Source organism: Anguilla anguilla, chromosome 19 (assembly GCF_013347855.1).
Source record: "Anguilla anguilla isolate fAngAng1 chromosome 19, fAngAng1.pri, whole genome shotgun sequence".
NCBI lineage: Eukaryota > Metazoa > Chordata > Actinopteri > Anguilliformes > Anguillidae > Anguilla > Anguilla anguilla.
In genome coordinates, this window is record NC_049219.1 from 12,876,112 (window position 1) to 12,889,188 (window position 13,077).

Genomic DNA, 13,077 nt, shown 5'->3' on the forward strand with positions numbered 1-13,077 from the left:
TGAGATTTATAACTAATTGAACTATTAGTTAGGTAAATGGCCTAGCCTGCAGCAAGTTCATTGGGGTTGCTTAATTATAATATAGCCTAAGTGTCCAAATGGAGTATATGAACGTTTAAAAAATTGTATGCCCCCGTCGTTACCACATAGAGTGTTTATATGCTAATTAACTATATACAGCTTACGTAACGTTAGTGAATATTATCGGAACAGAATGTTTATTACACATTACATCAACTATCACAATAAATATCCTGATCCAGAAAGTTTATATAATAGTATAGAGTTGCAGTGGTAACCGACCCTATTCCTGGATATCTACCTGTAGGTTTTCATTTCAACCCTAATTCGGCACACCTGACTCAACTAATTAGCAGCTCGGCGAGATCTCTAGCTGTTGAACTCGGCGTTCTTTGTTCGTGTGGAAATGGAAAAACCTCCGGGATGGCAGCTATATCTCCAGGAACAGGGTTGGTTACCACTGTGATAAGGTATGTCCCAGGTATTCTTGCGGGCTGTTTTTTTTTATTTCAAACTGCTACCTGTTTTCTGTGTTCAGTGACCTTATATTCTGTACATATGGCTCCCCCTCAGTGCCTGTCTTTGTTCTGGGAAGTGCATGCACTCCAGCAGTTTTTGGGGGAATTATTCTGCAAACTGCTTGCTTGAAAATGTTTTTCCTGAATTAAATTAAATGTTCATTCCACGAAAACGTGAATAAAACCGCCTTGTGTGTGCTGATAACTATATGCAAGGACATGTTATTTTTTTTAAAGAAAAAGGCCCTCTTTAACTTAGCCATGATTATTATCCATGGTTAACACAATCAAACTGGTATAAGCTTGGCTGCGAATACAAATGTATTGACCTCTTGACTAGCCTGTTTCTTAAATAGGCACTTGAGTATCGATCGCTGTATGGGATTTTTGTGTTGAAATAAATACTACAATGACTTGCCTGAAGCCAAAAAGCAGTCCGTAGAACTTTCCCAGGAGGACATGGGTTTTCAGGAATGCCTTCAGGAGTTAAATATTTACAGCCAGTGATAGGACACTAAATAAATGTTTAAACTATAGCTTAGCCCCTGGTTATATTTTAGACCTATTGACTTAACTGAATAGTTCTGGGGACACTGAATTCAAGAGTGTGATGAATTGAGAGAGAACTGGCTTTTCTCCCTGGATCCTTTATGACGTACACTGTAATGTTTATTCATTTATAGCTGGACCGTTTAGTTGCTTTAAATAACTGGGAGATCTGCAGATACCTTTTGCTACTGGCTGAACGCCCTGTTAGTGGCACGTGTAAAGTTTTGTGAATGTGCGTCCGGTGTTCTGTTAGGCACCAGCAGAGCTTCCCACACAAATATTTGCTGTAGTTCAAATTTAACTCTCTCGAGCTCAGTTTCTAGGGCGGGCTGTGTTCTGCCATGTTACCCTATAATTTGCGTTCATTTTAATAACTGCAGCTGATCAGGATAATTAGCTTCATATCAATTCTATTTTTCTCTGTCACAATGGCCGGTTCTCTCTTAAATGACTCACATTAGTGAATACAGGCCTTGCGTTAATTTGGGGGAGGGATTGGATGCTCGGGCAGAAAAAGATGGGGGACGTGTGATGTGTCAGGCACACCAACAAAACGGCATTATAAATTAATGACGGAGTCGAGTTGCTTCAGTATGAGGCACGACAGGGCTGGCTTGCCTTCGACACCATCGCTGTAGGTACAGACCGTACAGCAGTTCAGTATTGCCTTTTTTTTACACTGTCACAGATGATTGGCTCCAGGGGGCAAATTGATGACCAGTGTTTTTATAAATACATTTTTAAAAATGATTTCCAGGGGCATGCGTGTTTATGTAATTTTTTAATTTAAAATTTTTTTTTTAAGGGGGGGATCCACTGAAGCAAATGACCTTCAACGACCTCCGCAGCCACAGGTGAGTAAATGAGCCACAAGAACACCCTGCTCCGGGGGGGGTTGGGGTTGGGGTTGGGGTTGGGGTTGGGGTTGGGTTGGCGGGGGGGGGGGGGGGGGTGGGTGGTGGTGGTGGAATTATAGACCCTGTAGATAGGGCTGCCTGGGCCTCCGTAGGCTCCCCTGGTGGCCCCAGCAGTGCTGAAAGAGCCTCCCCTGGGCTGCCGGTGTACGGTGACGGTGCCCCCCCCCCCCCCCGGCCTGCTTGAATAACCAGGTATTGTTTCAGACCTGGCAGCCGACGTATTTGCTTTCAGCGTCTCGGCTCCATGCGAACCAGACAACAGGATGCCCCCCCCCCGCCCCTTCAACACCCCCCCCCCCCCCCCCCCTTTTCTAGAGCAGCCTCTGTGTGCGCTTGTCATTCACAGGCTTTAGTAGAATGGCAGGGCCAGTTAATAAGCCGTCTACAGGCTCCTGCCTGGAATAATTAAGCGCTTCATCTGCGCCCATGCAGGAAGTTCTGCCATTTTCCTGAGGAAATTGAACTCTGGGATTAATCATCACCGGCGTCCCCCCCGACTCCCCCCTCACCTTGGGGCCCTCTGTATGGCGGTAAGTCTTCGTTTTTGTTTTGCTCTCAGCATTAGTGAGGGGTGTTCTTATGTTCATTTTCTTCAAGGTTTTATTGCTCCCACATTTGCCTTCTGTTTTTTTTGTTTGGTTTTTTTTTTTGCTCTGATTTTATTGAATTAGGAGTGATAATGTGGTCTCAGTTCTGGTCCTTCTGTGAAAAGTTGAGGTTTGCATTCGTGTAAATTATCATTCCTAAACAAATAAGCATGTAAAAGTAATTCAGTGTGGTGGCACCATCCCTTCTTATTAATAGAGAACCAGGAAGATATCCGAAGATATGGGAATGGGCGATGGGGTTGATGGGGGTTTGGCCTAAATTCAGAAACTGGCCATATCAAGTGAGAAGCTGGCTGCACTACATTCGACCGCACCCCCTTTCTTTGTTGTGTTTTCACCTGCGAGGATTCGGTTATGTGCTGAAACACTTTCATCTTCATTGTTTGATTTTTATTGAACACATTTTTTTTCAATGCCTGACCCCTCAGGAATTGCGCAGGTATTGCTGTACCACCCTGCCCTCAGAAATGTCTTTTCTCAGCACAACCAGGAAGCAATTAGCACCTGGGCTAACACTCATTACTGTGTGTGCCACTCTGCCTGTGGTACAGAGCTTCCCCTGTGATGACAACTTCCTTTATCACTGACCGAGAAGGATCCCATCATTCCTTCCTTGTGTGAAAATAATTGGTGATTTTAGCCGTTACTTTTTGATTTGAAAAAGATTCCTTCTTTATGCTATCACTTAACTGAATGTGATAACACATTACTAAATGTGTGGTGTAACACGAAAATGAATGTCTTCTGAAACTTGGTTCTTGCACAGTAATAAAGTGAAAGCATATGGCAGTTTGGTTGGTTTTGGGCCCGTCCCAACGCAATCACAGGTGTGCATTTTTAATGAGCTCAGAAGCGCCTACAAGGTCAGCCTGCACATGAACATTCTGGAAGCTTGACTGCATTCATCAGGAGGACATTTGACAGTTGGCAAGCTGCATTTCTTGCGATTACTGGCTTCTTCCTCAAACAGTGGTCTAGCTTGATTAAACGTATGAGAAATGTGAGGAGTGTATGATGTGCAAACCTAGATCCCAAACCCTTTTCACTTCTGTATTTACTATTCTTATTTCTCTTGTCATGGTTTAATGATGACTAAACGTCTACATTGCTGTTATATTATATGTGCTGTCTTGACCGTATGATTCATATCAATTATATTGTTGCCCAGCTTTTATTTTGTTCTTTTTTGCTGAATTGTTGAAATGTTTAAGGGGTAATTATAGAGTGATTCAAATAATGTTAGTCTAAGTCAAGGTGTAATAAGGGGCTAGAATTATCCAGTTCACAGTCCAGCTGTAATTGATCAGTATTTCTTACTATTTGCACTGGAAGTGAAGCAACTGCCACATCGCTGTGTCAGTGCAGGGGGTGGGGAGCAAGCTGTGCAGCAGGAGGGGAGGGGGGACCTGAGCGGGCGACACACACACACACACACACACACACACACACACTCGGCGCCGAGCATTCCTCACATAGCAGGACCTGCTCGCTCCGTGCTCGTCGCTGCTGGGCTGGCACCGCTGGGCTGAGGGGGGAGGCGGACGATGGCGGGACCTTGTTGTGCACGGCGGACCCGAGGCTGAGCAGGTAGGGCTCGCTGAGGGGAGAGTTTACACAGCAGCGCCGCAGGGACGCACAGACTGGCTTTGTGCTGCGTCTGATAGTGGGACAGGTCTACTATTACACCAAGTTATTCTTTTTTTAACAGTTTTTTTTTATTTTTTATATATGACTAGTGCGGTGATAAACATTCTGGTGAGGTCCGTGGAGTTAACTGTTCCAAACTTGTGGATGGTTTAAGAATGAAAGGCAAGTGCGTTTTGTTATTGGCTGTTAACAAAGTTTGATTCCTTTTTAACAGAGCAGCTTTGAGTGCTTTTGTTCTTTTGTCCCTGTTTCTCTGGTTTTTTGTGCTCAGTGAATTGAGAGGTTTTAGGTGTGTTTGCGGTGTTGGTTTCCCCAGGTGCGTGGGCTTGGTGCGTCCGTCCAAGGCCAGTGGGGTTTCTCTCGATCTGTTCGGGCAGTGGGAGAGACTCCATTATCTGCAGGGGCTCTGCCCTGCCAGCTATGTGCAGGTCCTGCCCAAACTCTCTCTGAGCGCTCCTGCACTCTGCTGTGTGTGTCTTTGGGTCAGTTCTGTCCTCCTGCTTAGCCAGCAAAGTACCAGCAACAGGTGGTGCAGTTGCAGTCTGGGAGCTGGTGCATTCACAGTACGGGCACTGAGCTTCTGCTTGTGTGATATCCCCGTGTACTGGAGCCACAGCATGTCTGTACTGGTGACTGGTGGCTTCAAAAACTCAACTGGATTTTAATGCATCTAAATTCCTGGATCATTTCTCTGTCTCTGTCTCTCTCTCTTGCTCTCACTTTATTTTCCTCTCTCTTGGTGCAGTTTTGCTCCCCTTTCACCCTGGGCAGAGTGAAGTGAGAGTAGCAGCAGGTTTTAGCCTCTGAGCCGATACCAACTCTCTTTGAAAAGTGTCACAGAGAACACCGTCAAGTAGCTGAAGGTCAAGTAGCCTGACGTTCATCCACGGTGTGACACTGTGGTGACTCTCCCTCCTGCCCTCAAGGAGGCTCACGCACAGCTTGTGAAACGTTGCCACGCAGACTGATTAATCAGGAATTAAATTGTGAAGGCTAACGTCTGATTGTCTGCCGTTGCCCCAGAGGGCCTGCGCCGCAGTGTCTGATTATATTCGTTGTCTTTGTCGTGTTTTATTTATTTTTTAAATATATAATTAATTATTAATGAATCAAATTTGTTCGTGGAGGGCATAACTGCCTTGTTTACACCAAGGTTATGGCGTGTCGAATCAAATGACTGAGTAATATAATGACGCAAATTACTGAGTGTACCAAGAAAAATCAATGACATTGAATCGGTTTCAAGCACCTGAGGGTCCAGATGTTCCTGTCGTATTCATGGCATTTCAAAAGCAGACGGACACTGCGCAGGGCTGATCTGTTTGTTACCATAGTGATGGAATCACATTTGGCTTGGCGAATGTCCACAGCCAAAAAGAGAATGTGCATTGCATTTGTGGATCATTGGTTGCATTGTGATTAATTATTTTGGCATAGAATTCTTTACACTTTTAGAGGTGACTTCAATCCTTAAGAGTAGGTTTCCTAAAGTAGTATTAGCTGTTTCTCTTGTGCACTCTGTCAACTTTCCAACATTGGCTACCAAGTGACTGTGTTAAGGTTGTAGACGATTTTGAACTGGCCACTGTAGCCTGGCCATTGCTGGCTCAAGACTAGGTCATGTGACTAACCCACTGTGATGATGCAGACATGGGAGGCAGTTGGGCCCTGTTCTGCTAAGGGTGAGTTTGGAGGGGCTCCAGGGATCCCGGGGCCATGGTGTGGGGGGAAAGTCACTGGCTCACGAGCCAGTACATAAAGCCAGTGTGTTCTTTTGATCTGGAGGTTTCCGTATGTGTGTGCTGGTGGCGCTGACTCAGAGGTGAAGCAGCATATCTCAGAAGATTTGCCTCCGCTCAGAACCTGCCATGCACACTTGCTGTAACTCTGAAGCACCAGTGGGACAGGGCTGCAGCTACACACGGGCAATTCCAGCACTTGGAAAACGGCAAAACTCTGGGACGATACGGAGCGGTGGTTCTGCTGGCTACTGCTCTGCACGTTAGTCAGAGCTAGCCGTGCCTCGCTGACTCCACCTACAGGCCGCCGCCTTAGCCGATTAGCGCAGTGATTACAGAATCTCGCAGAGGACGGCAAAGCGTTTCCTCCGGCTTGTACGGCGTCGAGAAACGCCACCCTCCTGGCCGCCGTCGCTCAGGCCGCGTTCTGACTCCCGTCGCCGGGAATGATGGGAGTTTTTACGCCACGGAGCAGGCGGAGAGTAAAAAAGCGGAACGTGTAGACGCCGTTAAACACGCCGGCAGATTAAATCAGCGCGCGCTGCGTTCGCCCCTCTGAGACCAGTCGCATAACACCTAAATATATAATCAGCTGACTGCCACAGACTTAATATGCAGCGGCTGTAGTCATTGCGCTTTGTGTGCGGACGTCTGCTAGAGCTACTGGTTTTAGATTTTTTATCAAAGGCAAAACTGATGAAGTCTGAATTTTGTTTTGTGTAATGGGGTCTTGTTCATCAAGGCGGGAAACCTCCCTGGGTGAACGAAATGTCTCTCGGTTGGGTTTTTTAATCAGATGCGATGGTCTGCTTCATCTGCCAGAGAGAGGGAGGATATTTATTTTTGATCAGTGGCTTGCGTACTGTTTAATAATTTCGGAGACAGATCTTGGGAAATTAATTTATTACTTTGATTGGGTAAATTAAATCAGGGAGTGGGGTTGTTCTGAAATGAAGATCAGTGCACTCATGAACTGTCGGAAGTGGGTTTGAAGATTGCTTTGTAAATAACTTAGTTTTCTTGTATCTGAGGGTGGCTGTGTTGGACTGTGTAAATTCTTAACCAACAGCAGCATTCAGTACCATAAGGAGCTGAATTCTCAGTGTACGCATCTATACTTTTTCCCAGCACACCAGCCATTAAAAAAACAAGACCCCTCATGATCTTATAGCGTGGGATTACAAACAAGCGGAAAACAAATGCAGTCTCTATCTTAAAGAATAAACGGGAAACAAGAAATGCAGGTTTCCCTTTAAACGAGTTCCAGCCTTTTAAAGAGCATTTTCACACAGCCGCGGAACAAGAGGGACCCGCGGGAAAAAGATGTGTTTTATTAGAGCAGGTGGGAGCAGCGCTGTAGCCCCTCCCACTATGCGACCTGATTGGCCGCTGTGTGAGCGGAGGGTGACAGACGGACAGAACCTGTGGCGTTCTGGTGTTCTGATGAGCCGGGGTGTGAGAGAGGAACTCGGCGCGGGGCTTGAGATGAAGTGGTGTGGTGGAGGCCACAGCCCAGGCCGTTCTAACGAGGCTATCGGTCCCGCCCCCTTAATTGAACAGCCAATGAGAGTGGAGGCAAACTAACTGCAATAGGGTCACACGGCTCCTCGTGGGGGGTGGGGGGGCATTATCCCACGCTCGAGGTGGAGAGGCTAGGCTGTACGTGTCAACAGCGCGCTGCCAAGAGATGTTTACTAGAACTCAAATCCAATTTCAGTAGACGGGGATGCTGGACACTTTGGTTGTGAAATGGCGTTTGGAACTCAGTCTCGTTCGCAGAAAAAAAAAAAGCTTATTACTCTGCATTGATCGCCCGCTCAATAGTTTTTAAGCAAAAGGCCTGTTTCGTCTTTATCTTTGTTAATTTCCTGTCTCTAATTATATGTATCAATCAGCGGAATAATGAGATTTAGAGCGCCAAATCCGGAGCCCAGAATGCAGATGTCTTTAAAGCAATTTCAAGAAGGCCTGTGCTAATAATGAGCCGCAGCGTCTAATGTCTAACGGCTTCCATAGCCGTCCCACAGCCCACTGAAGCCAAGAAGTCCTATCCAAGGCAGCGCAATTTAATAATAAATAATAAATGCCTGAATATTATTTTATTATTTTATTTTATTATTTTTTTTTTTGAGGACTGTTCTCAAAGACGAGGCGGAATTGGATTTGAAATGGGCAGAGAAACTGCGTAAATGACATTGAAAGAGCGCTATTAGAGTTCCGAAGCGGCGGCGGCGGCGTTCCGGCGTCCGTGTTGCCATGACACCTGGTGAAGCGATCAGGGCGGAACGACATTGGCGCAATTCACCGCCGGCTGCCAATGACCTCATCAGCGGCCCTCGCCCCGGCTGTGCCCCAGAGCCGCTGTCCTGGGCCGTGCGCGGCGCTGGCTGGGGGTGCCAACGTGGCAGAGCCTCCGTAGTGCTCGCTCGGGCAAAGGTGGCGTCTTTCTCCCGCTGTCGGGCGCTGCCGCGCTCCTGCTGCTCCGCCACGTGACCCGACATACTGCGCGTTGGAAGTAGATGAGTCCGTCACTGTGACCTTACCAGAAGTCTGCTGCTCTTCCCTCAATATGCAAACACAAGACAATGCGGAGTTGCCATCGGTCATAGACCCTTATAACTGTCGGTAAAGGGCACCATGTTGAAAAGGCTGTGTGGAAAGGCCGAACGGGGATGCAAAATCGCCCAGGAAAAAAAAAATACAAATGCAGCCGTGCTCCATCTTCACAGGCAGGGCATAAGGGGAGCTGGACGGCTCATTAAAAATGAAACATTTGCGGCCGAACTGCAGAAATGGCCGTGTTAATATCAATTAAAGCAGTGTCAACACGGTCAGACATAATCAAATAGATAATGGGTTCTGCTGTTTGACTGAACGCCGGTTTAGTTAAACTGTGTAATGAGTGTGGCCCTCCCTGCCCACCCTCCATAATCCTCTCTGATTCACTCGCGTTTATAGCAGATGTAGGTTTGTGAAAATGTGTGGTTACAATGTTCAGTTAAGTTCAGTTAATGCTGATGTAAAAACCCCCACAACTTAATAGGTTTGCTTGGAAGACACTTAGTTTTACACACCTAGCACTTTACATGCTGGCCATATTGTTTTGCATGGTATTTACCGAATCCATTCAGCAAGAGCAGACTCAAGGGTACGATTACAGTTCCCCTCTGAGAACTGAACATAGGACCTTCTGGTTTTGAGCTGTGCTGCTGTGTACTGTTGAAGCACTTTCCCGCTCTTTTTAAAAATGTATTTATTTACTTCTTCATCATGTGAGGGTTTCTTCGAGCCTCCTGCAAGCCTCGTTGTTTTGCTTCCTGTTCTGATGTTCCCCGTGCGCGCTGGAGGGAAATAACATTGGCTGAGCTCCATCGCTATCGAGGCGTACGCCCAGCGGACGTAGCCAAGCGGAAAGACACCGGTCTCTGTTGCTTCGTCATCCCTCCATATTTCAAACAAACAACATTTCTGAACATTATTATTATTCTGTATGGAGAACGTGCTGTAAAAATAGACCCAGGGTGTGGAGTGGGGGCCATCAGTTTTCTCAGACGAATGAACACTGTCTGAATGTCATTAGGAAATTGACACACTTCAGTGATTAATGTATTTGGTTATAGTAAAAGGAAAAAACAGATTTCTGCTAATGGTATTGATCCATAAAAAAAACATTATTTGAACGCCTCTGCTCTTTGTTTTCGTATCAGTTTTGTGACAGATCTCGGTGGAGCATGATATAGTTTATACAGCATGATTATACTGTTATGGCACAATGTCGGACATGTTTGTTTGCCCTGTTGAAATGAGGCTTTGTAGAATCAGTCCAGTCTCCTGGAGTTCCCATGTGCCTGTTGTTCATGTTGCAGCCAATTAAGGTTTCTGAACACGTCTAAGTTCTGCCTTAAACCTTTAGCACTATATAGGTGTGGCTTGCTACCATTTGCTTTCTGTTGAACTCTTCATATCCCTCAGTATTAGTTGGGACATTTGTTATTCATTGCATTCATAGCTTGTACTTACAAAATTTTTAATGACAAAAGTTTACAAAAAATAGGGTACACGGGGGGGAAAAAAGTGGGTTGCATTTTTGATTGGAAAAAAGAAACAGAATATGCATTGGAATTCCTGGACTCCTTCGGATTCCTGGAAAATTGGTGTGGTTCATTTAAATCTTCATAATTTGATATATACAGTACTCACGCTCAGATGCGATCAATTTTGTGGAAGGATCCCGGATTTCATAGATCACCGAATGTTTTTCGTCGCAGAAACGATGCGTTATGGAACTTTAAGGGACCCCTGACTGCCGGCTGCGTGGAACGCACGGTTACTACGCGCCGGTATGCTTAGCGACAAGGCCTGCCTGCCGTTCCGTTTCTGCAAGATTAATATTTAATGCAGCCCTAATCTTTCAGCGCTGCCTGCTGCCAGTGTCCCTCCAAATAAACGCCGCCTCACATTACCGAAGATGATGTGACCGCGGTGACAGATTGGTTACTTCCTCTTTAGCAACGCAAGTTCCTTTATAAGTTTTTATTTCCAATCACTCTGGGGTCGCTAGACTTGTAGAAATCACTGGGAGAAAGTCACGCACATGTCATTTGTTAATTAAATGTGGGCGACGGTGAAAATGTATGGAGCGCAGGAGTCTCTTGCTTACGTGCACAACAGTGAATTCCAGTGTGATGTATAACTAGAGACAGAGCGGTTGGTTTAATTAAGGCTGACCTCGGCAGCCTGCTAAATGTATATTAGGAGCCGGATCGGGGGGGATTTATAACGTGTGTACGTGCACATGTGAATTAATGGCCTCTTCACTCGTGAGTGTTATGTCTTGTTATTCGTGCTGTATTCCATTCACTTTTATCCAGCACAGTACACCTGGAGGTCTGAGATTCCTGCCCCACTGGGAATTACCCCAGTGTTCCTGTTGGGACGTCTTGAAGGACACAGTGTGAGGGGAGGGGCTCTCGCCCTCTCAGGAAGCGGCAGCTGTGACATCGCTCTGACATCACTGTAAAGACATTGTTACCTCAGACTGTGATGTCACAGTAAAGTGCATTGTGAGTTCCGAGCAGAGCCGGTTGTCTTGGCGACATGTCTGGTGGGTGCCAGACGCCCTTCGGCATGCAGCAGTAGCTGAGTTAGTACAGCGTGCGGCCCGTCGCCTGCTTGCTTTAGCCAGCCGCTTTGCAGTCAGGTTTTATTGGAGCCAAAAAAACGCGGGCGCTTCTCCATACCGCAGCCAAGGAGACCAACTGCCAACTGCCAGCGAGTTGGGAGTGTGACCTGAGGTATGAAAGCCAGACTAATGAAAGCTATCAATTATCAGCAGCTTTGCCAAGAGACTCTCACATGGTTTATAACTATGGAGATCCAGAGGAGGGGACGTTTTAAAATGAGATTTCCAAGGCCGTGCATCAGCGTGATCTAAAAGGGCTTACTCCAGTGACTCCGGGAGAGAACGGTCTATTTGGCGTTGTGCTCTTCTGCATCTTGTGGACTTATTCTATTAGTATAATTGGGTTTTTCCCCCCCCCCGTTCTGCATCAACATGTAATAAAGATGAAGACATGAAAGTGAGGACGGATTTTCCTTGGCTCCTGCCTCTTTGATCAATACCAGTTCAAAGAGACCGAGAGAGAACGTGGAGTGGCTTAATCCAGAAAGCATGTTCAATTACTATATGGTTAAGGCTTCTACTGTGCGTATGGAAATCCTGTAATAAACAATTGATTCTGTTACGGAAGGTGAGATATCTAGGAAGGTAGAGCCATCAACATACAATAGCGTTTATTCAATTCACAAGTTGTTCTTTTTTTTTGGTCACATGACATTGTGTACCGCATGCAGATGTTTTATAAATGAAGCATCTTTTCAGCCTCCGCGGGGTTAAGTACCGAAAGACCCGGCAAGGAAAAGGCCAAACTCTCAGCAATCTGCCACTGCCACACTTCCTGCAAAACAACACACGGGGTCAAACTCAATTCACCCAGACAGGAAGTGAGCCGCACTGGCCCCAGAAAGGGCTGCATTGAGAGAACAGGGCCAGAGGAAGGCCGGGGATCGGCTCGGCGTGGCAGTGAGCCTGTGCTGCTCCCCAGGCCGTGTCTCTGAGCGGACGGCGAGTGTGACGTTTGATTTGATCGCGGGGCTAGCGTTGCGTGTCTGCTCAAACTGCTCTGCACCGGGTTCTGGGCCTGACGAGGGTGTGCAGGGGTGTGGAACGCTCCAACACCCCCGCCCCCACCCCCCCCCAACCACCTCCTCGCCGCTACTCCCTGTGCTTTCAAACATCCCCTCTTAATTACAGCAATTAAGCCAGTTAATTAAAAAAATCCTGAACCGTGCCTGGGTATTTTTAGTTCAGCATGAGTGCCAAATTTTCTTATGTTGCTTATGTAAAAGATAACGACAGTGTGAGAGAGATGTATTAGATTTTCTGTGCGTGCAGTAACACACTTCTAGGGCTTGTGAGAAGACCATACTGACTGATTATGTTCACTTATGTTGCTGTCCTTTGTAGCATTAGGACAAACCTTCTTCTGTGGAATTATAACGCATGAAAGTAAGCCTATATGAGAAATATAATTATATGAATGTTAAAGAATCTAATGTGTACAATCTTCTTATGAAGCTTAAGTTAATTTTAATGAAGCTTAAGTTAAGTAAACAAATGCAAATTAAATTTATTATTCTTGGCTTTCAGTATATCTTCAGTAAGTCTTAATTGAGGTCCTGTTGCCCATCATTGGATGAGATTGAAAGATTTATTTATTTTTAATGAAGAAACCAACATGTACTAGGGTAAGACATCACATTGTGTCTGCAGTAGGGAATAGATGTCTTAACAACCATTTTAAAGAGCCACCTCAGGTTAAAGTGCTCAGCCTCTGGGCTGCCACTTTAGGCCAGTGTGGGTGCACACACCTGATTCTGCCCACACCTAATCAACTGCTAGAGTGGTTGCTAAGCACCCTGATTAGTAGAACCAGGTGTGCACACCCACACTGGCCCTTTCTGCTCTACGACCCCAGCTCTAAAATATGAAAAGCACTTAATTAAAAAAAAATTAACA

General features: G+C 46.0%; 1 protein-coding gene across 4 annotated transcripts in view; it reads left to right on the forward strand.

The window, feature by feature from the left end:
* Positions 1-291: 291 nt before the first annotated feature.
* The window catches only part of LOC118219161 (SH3 and multiple ankyrin repeat domains protein 3-like), a 195,274-nt gene continuing 182,488 nt past the window's right edge, over positions 292-13,077 (forward strand). For 2 of the 4 annotated variants that reach the window (XM_035402117.1, XM_035402119.1), the window contains exon 1: positions 4,083-4,200. The gene's annotated coding sequence lies outside the window, so the exon portion shown is untranslated. Of the gene's footprint in view, positions 492-1,893; positions 1,943-2,437; positions 2,536-4,082; positions 4,201-13,077 lie in introns of those variants that run through there. The other 2 variants (XM_035402121.1, XM_035402114.1) reach the window with 2 other exon arrangements.